The sequence below is a fragment of a genome, unplaced genomic scaffold (assembly GCF_019419815.1).
Source record: "Pyrus x bretschneideri cultivar Hongxiangsu unplaced genomic scaffold, Pyrus_bretschneideri_v1 Contig6, whole genome shotgun sequence".
NCBI lineage: Eukaryota > Viridiplantae > Streptophyta > Magnoliopsida > Rosales > Rosaceae > Pyrus > Pyrus x bretschneideri.
In genome coordinates, this window is record NW_025999798.1 from 6,734,391 (window position 1) to 6,747,736 (window position 13,346).

A 13,346-nucleotide genomic window follows, 5' to 3' on the forward strand; every position below is an offset into this window, starting at 1 on the left:
TTGTAGGTGGTGGTCATGGTCTGATACGCCGTGGTTTTGGTTTTCCCTTTGTTGGAAGTTGTATTTGATGCTTGCTTGTTTCATTCCCTAATCAAGGCATCTTCTTTCGCTTTGGTTTAGGTCTGATTTGGAAGAGAAACTTTGCTACCTTGATTGGATGCTTATCTATACGTAGAGTGTATACGCTCATGTCACGGAATTTTATTGTATGTTGTTGCTCCATTCTTTTGGTGTTGTCATATTATTGGATGGATCAGAATGGTTTAATCATTATTCAATTTGTGGACGGAAAATTTTTTGAATTGTCATATGAACTTATAATTTGTCATATGAATTAAAATTTTAAGCAATTTGTCATATCAATTTTCTGAAATTATTATTTTGTCGTCCACTTCTAATTTTATTAAGTTTTCCGTCCAAACTAAGTCATGTTCAGTCATATCAATTCTTCGCTCCTCTCCTAACAAGTTCTCTTTGACCAAACAAAACTTTAGCGTTTCAACAAACCAGAACTTAAAATTATCAGACTATGGAATATACTAATTTTGATATAGTAGAACATAATGAAACTTACTACAATGACATGGCAAAATTTTAATCGACTTTCTCTCAAACAATATAGTCCTCAAAACATATACACATGTTTTTGAAGTATGGTTGTCCTCTAAAACAACGGTAGACATCAAAGTTGTCATTTTTACTAAGTTACTGCTCACGGCAAACAATGAAATAAAATGAAAATGAGGTCAAGCGTCTAAAATAATCTTGTTTTCTTTGTTGGATTAGTAATCTTGTTCTTTGTAGTGTTTATTTATTATTTTGTTTTATCTTTGATTTCATATTATAAGAAAAGAAGTTTAAGCACATCATCAATACTTAAAACAAGTTCAAATTACTGTTAGACCTATATATTTTTTACAAATAAAAAGTACATATTATGGAAAATCTATAGGTCTAATTCATATTTGATTTATCAAGTTAACGAGTAACGACTTGTATTTTGATTATTGGACAGGTCAACCATGTATAATGTTATTCTCATGTTTACAAGTAATAAAACTCTCCTACTACCCTCACACGCACCGCTATGTTTGATTCAATTCAACATTTCACAAACGATTGAGTTATGTCAAGAAATTCACAAATGAATCTACATGTAGTCGTCCAACTCAACCCGGTCCATACGACACCCACACAATCCTGTTTCATGTGTTTCTCGTGCCGACACATTTTGGAAATGGTGAAGTAACTTATCAAAATAAACAATGAATCGAGCTTACTTAATGATGATTAGATGGGTCCTAAAAATTATCTATTTGGTCTCATACAAGCCCAAATTCCCTCCATGCAAATATACAATTGGACACTTATTGGGCTCTTATTTATTTTGACTCTAAGCCCATAAAAATAGCCATCACAGCCCAAGGAAATGTCCTTCAAATAGTTGTTCCCACTTCCCAAACGCAATTGATTCCCAAAAGAAAGATCTCGAAGTGGTCCAATCCAACCAATTGACAGAAAAAGAAGGTCAAAAACAATCACCAGTGTGTTCATATTATCCTAAGAAGCATGCCTCTTTGTATTCAAACATTCAACAAGAAGACCACAGACAAGAAAAACACACTTCTAAATCATCTTTGCCACAGCAACATTAACATAGATGCTGAATAAATTGAACACAAAAAGTTGGTTACCTCCCCACCTCCTCCTCCTTCTTCTTCTTCTTCTTATTCCTTCAGTGTGCGTGAACTTAAATTCATAATTATTGTTAGGTTTTTCTGCAATTTTGGATTAGCGGTCGATTAATTCATGATGATCAAGTGCTTAATCAAGTCTAATACAGTGAGCAAGATGATAAACACCTTAAAAATATCAAACCATCGTTGCCTTATTATATTAGGAGTGCAAACCATGTAAAATGCTTGTTGATCTGATTCACTTCTTATAAATTTATAATTAACCCTAATTGAATTATAAATAAATTCATACCAAGTTGCTAGTTGACATTTTTTATAATTTGACTGTTATTTTAACTGTCTTTCAATATGTTTTGGTTTTTTTTTTTTTTTGGGGGGGGGGGGGGGGGGGGCGGTTGGTGTGTGGTTGGTCGTGGTGTGGTAAAACTCAGTTTTTGACTTCCTAAAACATGTCTAGATAATTTACTTTAATTTGGGTGTCAACTCTGAACTGACTGTTTAATTATTGTATAAATTTAGTTTAGGCCAAAAAACTCAAACATGCATCATGATAGGCTACACTTTTGCCTTAGATTTCCAGTTTTAATACAATAATTATGGAGCTAGCTTAAGATCTTTTAAGCTAAACTAAATGATTTCTGAAAGGTTTTCTTTGTGGACAAGCAACTAAGCAAAGGTGATTGAATGGTTTGTCCTTGTCAACGACTTAATAGACTTATAATATCAGTGGTTTTATTTTGGTATACAACAGTATTTAGAAACACAAAAATTGAACACATGTAGACCTAAAATGATATATAGAGACACGATATTTAAACGAATACATGCAACCGTTGAGTGCATGATCAATACTCCAAACATGTTGAAATTTGAAACTTTTGATCCCTATTAACTAATGTAGAGCATGATAAGTTAGACGGGAAATCAGAGAGCTTCAGAATCTGAAGGAAAAATGGCTTGCAGGGTTCACATTTTGGTGGTGCTTGCTTTAAGTTAATTGAATAATATTTTAAAGGTTTAAATGTTGATTAAATAGCATTGCAGGCCCTATGTCTGAGTTTAATTCAACACAATGAATCAGTGATGCTGTGCTTTATCCAACAAAATGTCTCTAATATTAATAGACAAATACTAAGGAAACAATCGGACAAAAAATAATGTGACATGCAAGATGTTTGCTTTGTAGCTTTGGAGTTACTTGGAACTCGAACTCAAAAATCTTGTGCTTTAAATAGAAACTTTATCTTTGTTTTTTTATCGGGTTTACCAAAAGGGTGCAGGTTTTAAGTCCTTGGAGTGCTCATGTTTTGCTAATGCTCTTCCTTTGCTTCACCTTTTCCCACTCTTTCTTTCTTTGTGCTCATGGAAAAATGAATAAAAATATGAAGAATACATCATTATAATTTATTACACTTATTAATTAACAAGGTTGGTTGTTTAATTCAACTAGCAATTCTTTAACATGTGTCGACACATTGTGTGAAATTCTAAAAACTAAACAGCTCCATGTGGACGAAATTACATGCACATATTCCTCAAAAGTCCATTGATAGTACTATCACAATCATTGTTAATTTCATCAATTTGACTTTAAACATGTGCATGATGGTACCCATAATTTCCTCCCCCTTAAAAATGGATTAAAGTTAAACCTTAAATTAATCAATCACAAATGGACTAATTTAGGTCTTATATTTCGGACATGACAATGGAGATTACTCACGTCACACGGCCGTACTAATTTTCTAACATCATTGAAAATAATGTTAGTGGGATTTAGTTAAACAAAGCATTATTATGAAGCCAAATGCTACTTTCTATATGGACGATCAAAAGCTTTGAAGAAAAATAAAGCAGAAGCTTAATCATGGAATAGTGGCCAATTAACTAATAATTTTGGGGAGTAACACAAGCTATTGAAAATTTCCGAAAGTAGGGCAAAGAAAAGGTCCTACAGGGACGTCGTTTTACAAAGACGACTTGAGGTGCCATTGAATCTGGTCTCAAAATCTGTTGTCGTTTGACAAGTGTCTCGTCCTAAATTTTCCACATAAACATCGCAATCTTGAAGCCAAATAAGTGCCTTCCTTTTCGATCACACTTTAGTTATAAAACCATTATTATCAAAATTTTGATCATATCGTTCATATCGTCATTATCCTCATCATTTTCATCGTCACCATTATTTTTAGAGATTCGATCATGAAACACTTCGCATTTTTTGCTTGTTGGACCTAATTACTTAATGTGTTTGTTGTTAGAGAAATGTTAAAAAAATTTTAAAAAATGAGACTCTCAATGAACTGTCTGCCTTTCCTTAACATTTCTCTTGTTTGTTAACCATTGTTCATCGGTTGGCTCAAAGATACAAAGGTTATACCAGTACCGTGGTTAGCGGCTAGTATTGCAAAGAAGTAGCTAGATTTTGGAGACATGCCACCTATACAGATCTACTTGATCATACTGTAAATTTTGTGTGCGATATTCGGATTAAGAAATTGGTCCCTTTTTCAAAAAAAAAACATGCGATAGTGTTTTCATTAAGGTTGAAACCCAACAAGGTTTAACCCAGGTAGTACATCAAGGATTACAGAGAGAAATTACCAGCAATCCTCAATGAGGAGGTCCAAAATGAAGGTAGGAGGGGTCTCCAACCACTCACAGTGACTTCCAATTGAAAGAGCATAACGAGCAAGCTGGTGAGCAACAATGTTGGCCTGGTGACGGACGTAGGTAACTAAATCTTCAGTGACCGCGGGTATATATAATCTATTCCTATTTAGCACTCGGTAATAATTGTTTAATTTCTTAACATACTATAGCTACTTTTCAAAAGTAGTTAGATTGAGGATATTAGGATGGTAATTATTTTTCATACGTGAATTTTTGTATGCCGGTATATATAATATATGTCAAAAAAAATTTTGTATGTATGTGCCAGTTATACACAAAGCTTATTTTCTACGAACATTATTGACTAGTGCGATCTAATAGTAAAACTCAGAATCAATCAACGGTTAAAAATCGTTACTATAACAAGCAAATTATCCTCAACGGACTTTGGATGGTCTTCCTCTAGCCATCACCTTCGTAGATGTCTTTGTACAAAGATACATGAATGGCACCTTTGACGGTAGACGTATGGGTCAATCCGCCACATGAAAACGTAACTATGGACGGTGGATAAATCGGTATCACCGTATCTCACGATTGGGATTCTCCTCTAACCTGAAGAAATTAGTAAAATTGACACTTAAACAATTGCAAACTAGCTACGATAACGATATAAGAGTCCCTACTTTCACACGTGCACCAATCGTAGATCGACACAGTGATTCCCCTACATTGCAAACTGATTACAAGGCCCACGTATATGTGTGAGCAAGTTAGCTTTAGGGTTTAAGTTTATGGATGAAAGTTGAAACATGAGCTAAAACGAATCACAATCAAGATTTGATGGCCGGTTTGAGTGATGATCCGTGGCTAATTATCCATCTTTAATCTTGCTGGTCTTCTCCATGAAAGGGTCACCAACCCCAAAGTGGGATTTTACTATAACAAGTTAAAATAATGAAAAGGACGAATTGGGTTTTCATTTCTTATTTTCATTCTCGAAATCTTACTTCTATTTTTATCAAGGTCCTTTACCATTATTATTTGAATATTAAAGGATTTACATGTTAGCATATTTCAGTTTTAAAATTGAGAACTTATTTAATCATTTCTAAATATATCCTTTTAATTTGTACACATTTTTTTTTTTAATTTTGCACCAATAAATAATTTTTTTTTTAGCTTTAACTTGTACCCACATGTTTTATTATTATTTTTTTGGCCCATATTTTTTTAAAAAATAAAAACTTTGATTTGTACCCCATAAATTTAATTTTGATATATGCCCATATTTTTAAATTTATTTTGGACCCATATTTATTTTTTGCTGAATGTACCATGCTAATTGGATGTACTTATGTTTATGTTTTAAACTATAGCAATAGTTCTTTTTTTTATATTAATAAATGCGTGGGTACATTATATTTTCGCAAGAACTATGTGAAGAACAATATTATTCTATTATTGATTTCTAAGTAATTATTATATCTAAAAATATTATTTACTCTTATTTGAATTTGTTTAAATATCATAATTTGTAGGATATTAAATGCATAAATGCAGGATTTACAATGATGCTAAGAACCTTGATGAAAATATTTAATAAACATGATTTCGGCCTAACAATTGAGTTGACCAAGGACTAGACTCAAACCCTCATGAACAAGACTTGGTGAACCCTGTGTCAATTTGCATGACAATGAAGAAATGCTAGCATTAACCACCCATTAACGCAAGAACTTTTGACATGAGTGTTAATAGTCGTAAATGCTCAAACTTATTCATGCATGCGATGTACACTGACAACAAAGAATGCTAATGAAATTCTAAAACATATGTTGTTAATTTTGATAAGAACATTATTTGCCCCCCTTATCTAAAGAGTCATTCATCCTTATATTCCTTAATCACAAGCGACATGTATATAAAAGGGTTCATAAAACAACTTAAAAAAAACAAAATTATATATACGCATCTCAAACTATAGTTTTAGGTTAGAAAAAAAGGAGTTTTAACGAAACACTCATGGTACTGTTCACTTTTAATGAAAAATCACATTTTTATATTTTTCTGGTATTATTCACTACACTTTTATTTATCATTTTTCATTAAAACTAAAAAAAAAAATTAGATTTTTGTTAATTTTCCTTAGAAAAAATAATGCAGAGAGCCAACTAGCCAAGCATTTTCTCTTCGATAAACCTAATAAACATTACCAATTTAAAATTGTCGACGTGGATGACATTCTGTCATCCATCGAATCGGATCTCCTCCGTCCTCCACCAGTGTGAACTCTGACAAAGAAAGATTGCCAAAAGTTGCACCATGGCAGCTCAATGGAGGCCTTTAAACAATCAAATCAAGCAATTAGTCTCTATTTTTTCCATTCTTTTAAATCAATCATTAACCTAAACAAGCTTATGATAGACCATTGTGCCTAGTGGGGGCAACAACACGCTTGTCCAAAGACATAAAGCAGTTGTTAACCAGGGGAAAAGCAGTCTAATTATGTATAATCATATTACTAAAACTCACTAATTATTTTTGTAGAGTTAGAGACCAACATAGTTACGCAAATAAACAAAAATAGCAGAGAGTGTAGGGATCACTGAGGACACTTTTCTTAATTTTAATCTTTGAAACCCTAGCTTTTGTATTTTTAAACCTAAAAAGGGGGGAAGGCGTGCGTCTAAGAGATGAGACACTAGTCGTCATTTTTCTTGTTTTCCTTGGTCTCTTTGGTGGCTTCTTCGTGCTTAGCTACATTCTTCCACGTCACATATAGGAATCAACACGTCCAAAATATTACCTTAAATTAGTATAGTGCTAATTAATTAATTTATTTATAAAGCTGCTGATCTCAATTGTCATAATGCATGCGATACTAGAAATGTATCTCTGTAGTTTTTAAATTCATCTTATATTTGTTTGAAGGTCCTAGCTAGGGGTGCAAACCCAAATGTGAAACAAGTTAACTTCTTGGATAATATTTTTTTTCTTTGCTAGAAAACAAAACATAGGTACGCTTGGTCTCTACCTCATGACGTACGACCCTTGCACTCTCTCAATTGGTTAAGCCATGCACTAAACCTAGCTATTCAAATTAATTGGTTGAAAATTGAAATGCTGAATATGACTCATTCACCAACTCAAAACCTTTCAGTTGGACGCATCTGTGTACTTTGCTGGCTAGTTGACGGGGAGAGAGATAGATACAAGGGACGCTGCACAATATTAGAGCAGTTTTCACACAGTAATTAAGGTGGGACCAGCATACGAGCAATAATTCAAATGCATGGTCATACCCTACTATGCTCTATATAGCAACCGTTATCAAGAATTTCTACACAGTATATGACCGATTTGACTTCAACAATTTGGAGAGCTAATATGTAAATTTTGGCATGAAATTGAGGAAATTAATCGGCTGGGGCTTAAGCTGGGGTTGGCATAAAGGCACTGCCAGGGCCAGAGCCATTCATTTGAGCATAACATGTAAGAAAATTATCTAGAATAAGGTCAATCTGCGCATGTCATACATAGTACATACCCCCTCACCTTCCAAAAAATAAACTGTTGTTATATCTAGTGGAACAGTAGTGAATATGATTGGTCTTGCTGTGAAATGTTTATCTCCAAGGTTTACAAATTTTAAGTTCGGATTGAGATTGATTGGACTTGCCACTTGCGAGATATACGCCTTTTTTTTCTTGAATATACACTATTTTTATACAGTATTCAAATTTATATATTTGGTTTGAACCTGATTGATCGATAGGTTCATTAATCTTCTCCTTTAAAATGTAAATTAATCACAATTTTTTATTGTGTTCGAAATGAGTATGAAATTGTACTACTTAAGCTAAGCTCTACAGTTTTTAATTTTGTTTAGGTTTTTTGGTGGATGAACTAATTAATGTCCAAGTATTTATGCAAGGAGTTATGGATATAAAACTCATGCAAAATTTGAGATTGCTTGGAAAGTGGACTAGGGTTTCAACATATTGCTTGTTTCTCTTATTAGAAAAGAAACAAACAGGATATTTTCGATAATTCTTTATGTCTGCTTTTTCTGGTTCCTTTTGACAATTCAAGCGTGCATAATGTAAAGATACAATGGATTGGTTCAATTTTCATGGCACATCTCTTTATCTCTCTAAACATATCAATTTTACATATATTTATATATTCAACTAATTTATATACCTAACATATGTACCAAGTATACTTGTAGTGAAGAAAAATGTACACATACGCATGTGCCTATTTTATATGCCTTCAAATAGGTCAAAAAGTAGGGTGAGAAGAAAAAAGGGTTTACAAAACGAAGTAATTGGGTCAAAGACGCTTCACATAGGGAAGAAGAAAATAGATACTTAGAACACATTTGAACGACTAAATTAAACAGATTCGAAGAAAAAAACAGAGAGATAAAATTGAATGACTAAATTAAACAGATTCAAAGAAAAAAACAGAGAGATAAAGAATAATAAGAAGAAGAAGACGACTGGGCAGTGGAAATGTCAACCACATGAAGCCCTTAAAGCACGCCTTAGCTTTTGAAAATAGAGACCAAAATAGAAAATACTATGGATTGTATGGTGTTCTGTTCAGTGTGTCTCTTTCATCGTGAATTTCCCATATTAATCTTTTTTTTAATTTTTTTTTTAACAAACCTATTGGAATTACAGACCTTTTTTTTATTGATTATTCAACTTGCCAAGAAGTGTGAATTTCAACTCAAACATGACTTCGAGGATGAAACCAAATTGTCACTTGTGAGAGTATTAAATTAAGTTATCAGTCATTTTAAGTGGACTAATTTTTTAGACTACATTTGCAAACTTCTTTTAGACCACATTTGCAAAATATTTGATTATGTTAATCAACATTTAAGATAATAATCAAATCATCAACAATTACATTATGTAAAAATATAACTTAAATAAATATCCTTCTTACCTTATAGCATTACCCCGGAAGTTACATCATGACGACGATGGAGCGGCTCCCTTTAAAAGTGTATGATTTGTGGAGTGTGGGAACAGTAGAAAGTAGCCAGAAAGAACTCAAGAAGTGACACATGATGATGAGGATGGAGCGGCTCCATTTAAAGTTACATGGTTTGCTGTGGGAACAGTAGAAAGTAGCCAGAAAGAACTCAAGAAGTGACACATCTTCCTTTCATAGTTACTTTATTAATACAAACCCTAGACACGATTCGACTTTTGATATAGGTCGAGAAGATCGAGATGCACATGATTCTGCAATTCGATTTTCTTGGTTTAATCATTTACTAATACTAAGATAAAAAAATACATACAAGCGAAGCATCTAATAATCATGAGAAGTATTCAGAATTTCCAAGACAAAATACATTTCACATTTTAAAAGAACATTTGGCTTCTTCACGTGCTTCATGTGTTACGTGTATGCAGATGTATTTAGTTATGCCTAATTGGTCGAGAGGGAAGTGCTTGATGACTGTGCGGAGCTCGTTATTTCTATTCATGTTTATGGTACGGGCAAAGTAAAAATTGGTAAATTCAACCAACACGTGTGCTTGGGGAACTGATTGTAGCACTCATTTGGAACGAGATTTGTGATGTAAATAAAAAATGGTTCTTTATTTGTGCTTCACTTAGTGTAAAAATCTCCCAAGAGTCATGTCGTGAAAAAGAAGGAAAATTTCAGTCCCCAGTTGAAAAATCAATGTGATTTTCATTGGGGTTCTTCCGATTCAAAGAAAAGTTGAGGTCTTGGAAGGTTCTTGTTCGAAGGGTTTTCAGCTGGGTTTTTGGTTCCATTGATTTATTGGAAAGTTTGTTTTGGGTTGAGAAAATATAAAATTTGAGGTTTTTTAATCAAGTTTTTTGAGAATATGTAAAATATGGTTGCTGGATGTATTTGGATTCTGCAGAAATTTTGTGTTGGGGTTCAATTTCTTTGTATCAGAAAATGGGTTAATTTTTTTTTCTTTTTTGTCATTATCCTGTTTCTTAATCTGATACTACATCAAACGCTTCACTAAATCAGTCTAGTTTAGTCTCTTCTAAGCCAGTCTCACATAGTGTCTAAAACTAATCAAATCCGAGATAGTCTAATACAACAAACGCACCTCATCCACAAAAAAAAAAAAAGGTGTCATATGCGTTCTGCAACAAAAATCGATCGAAACAGTGGTTCTGTTAAAAAGAACAGCACTACAGCAGATGATCCATCACAAGTTAAAAGCTTAATCTTACGTACAGCGCTACAAAGCATTCGACTTGATAGGTCGCAATCATGTTTCTATACAATTTCGAAACTACTGGAGCTGGGTAGAAATGAAAAAAATTACTTTTACATGCATTTAACTGCAAATCCAATAATGGTGTGAAGTGAATGAAAGAGAAATTAAACTTGAACAGCATCTGTTGAAAATTTTATATCGGAAAATTGACAAGAAAATTGCTTCTAATTACACAAGTTTTTTAAGATTAAAGTCTCATAATTAATGGACTAACAAATAATTTAATTGGAAATAATACTGTCGTGGTCCTCCTAGAAGAGAAATTTTTAGTTGTGACGGAAACACGGGTTGTACACCATGTGTTTTTATATAAGGCGTGAGAAATTTTATTTTTTAGGTTATTAACCTTTTAACATATATATCTCACCACTTATATAACAACACATAATGTGCCACTCCGTATAACGATCATACTAAAAAATCTCTTTTTCTATAACTATTCGACCCGCAATTATAGGTGGGTTATATAGTAGGAGGTTTTCAAGTTCCAGAAGAAATATTTTTGGTGGTGGTGGGACACGTGTCAAAGAGTTAGACAGTTGGAGTTTTCTTTTCTGGTTGTGCTTTTCTCCCTCTGGTTTCCTTTACGGGAGTAGAAGCTGATTCTTAGAGTTCGTATAGACCCTCCTCTGCCCCCAGCTTTTTCAAGGAAAGGTCTTTTCAGTTTTCACACTACATATATATATATATATGTATGTATATGTATATAGATATATCAGTTGGACCTTTTATATAATTGTATTCTGATCACGCTGGTGCTCAAACAATTTTAAAACCGAAGGAATACTCATGAACAGAATATTAACTGAATTATTAAAGGGTTCTGCACAATAATTGCTTGTTTTTCACCCTGCAAAGTGGCACTGAGAGTGTTTTTTCACCGTTGAGTATTACAAGGGTAGAAAAAAGGTGTTTGCAGATGTTATCTGTTTTTTCTCCATATAATTTTGCCTTTTACTTGGTAAAGGGGTAATTTGGGCATGAGATGCCTGACCCAGTACGTAGAAGCAAGTAACCGACTCATGACAAGGATTGAACACCTATATTTTCTCTTTCCTTCCACAAGTTACCGTACAAGCGTGGATGCCAAGTTACTGTAGATGGAGCTAGAAATTTACATAGGGGTAGGCTACTATTTTCTCTTTGTCGAACAAGGAGTGTAAATTTAGTTTAGGATGGACTAAATTTTGTCATCACAAATTTAGGGTAAATATTAGTAGTAATTTCGGATTTCTCCAACAAATGAACAAGGCTATAGCCCATGGAAGCCTGTAGCCGACTGCAATGACGAAACTACATAGGAGCAAAGAGGTGCGGTCGCACCTCCAATCATTAAAAATTAACCTTAAGAGTGATAATTCACTCCTCTAATTTCTCTGAACATGCACAGAATGGTTTCATCTTCTACTTCTTTACCCCCACAACACCATGATCGTCTTCTCTCCCTTCTCATGGATTCATGTGAGTGTGACTGTGACCTCCATTTGATCTTCTCTCTGTTTTTTATTGTCTTCTTCTTTTGGTTGGGGTTGTCATTATTTGTGTTGTATTTAAGATGTACTAATTGCAGTGTTACTCAATTACGAATTTGTAAACATGTCATTAGAATGATTAACTTGATGCTTGGGATTTGATTATCTACATTTTTTGAGACCTTTAACCCTTTTAAATTTCGCCCCTTGCCCCTCCCTCGATAATTCTAGACTTCGCTACTAGCTGACTAGGCTCTTATTATTGGATATTGTGTACAAGAAATATACCTTGTACTCATCTCATTGCTCATTTCTCTTCAAATTTAGACAAATAGAGATGAGAACAGTGACTCTGAAATATATGGAAGTTTCTCTCCGTGTTTCAACAATTCATTTTCTTAAATGTTAAATAATTAACTTTATAGAACATCAGTTTGAACTTTTTTTTTTTTTTTTAACAACGATATTATCTACACTAAGGGAAAGGGTGAGCTAAGCTTTATAATATGCTAGTAATAATGTGGTTCAAATTCACCTTTGACAAGAACCGAACTTAAGACCTCTTACAAGTGAAGAGGAATACCACTATCTGTAGTACTAAGTGGCAAGTTTGAACTAATTATATATGATAAATTCCTTATCAAAATGAACACTTGGGTTATAAGGCTTAGGTGTTGAACCAGAACAACAAACAAAACGGTTTTCTACTCCCCTTTTCCTCTCTTTCTTTTGTTGTACTCGGATTGGGATCTTCTCTGGATTTCACACTCCAGAGCCTATGGATCCCACAATCCGGATCGTTCAATTTAAATTTAGTGGTCTCCGTTAGCCCATCCACTGGCCAAGCTCACACACGTCCCTCTCTCTCTTAAATATTTCGAATTGCCTGATTCATAGGCTCCGGAGTATGAGATCCAGAGTGGATCTCAATCCTTGTATTGGAGAGGGCATAATAAAAACCATGATTGGTTTTGTAGAATAGAGAGATGTTCCGTTTCTCACTATATATAAATTAAAGCTACTTGATTGAAGTATGCTTCCATTTTAGAGTGAATATAATTATATAAATGTATGCCCCTACTATTTCTATAGGCTGTATGATTAATTAAACTATCTTTTACGCACTTAAACCTTATTCATTATTTTTATAAGCAACATTGTCATATCCAACTCATTCAGGCCTCCACTAATTTTTTTCTTCTTCTTTTGGTTTATGCAGCATAATCCTGCATAAACTTCATTAAACAATAATTATAAAAATTAGTAAACATC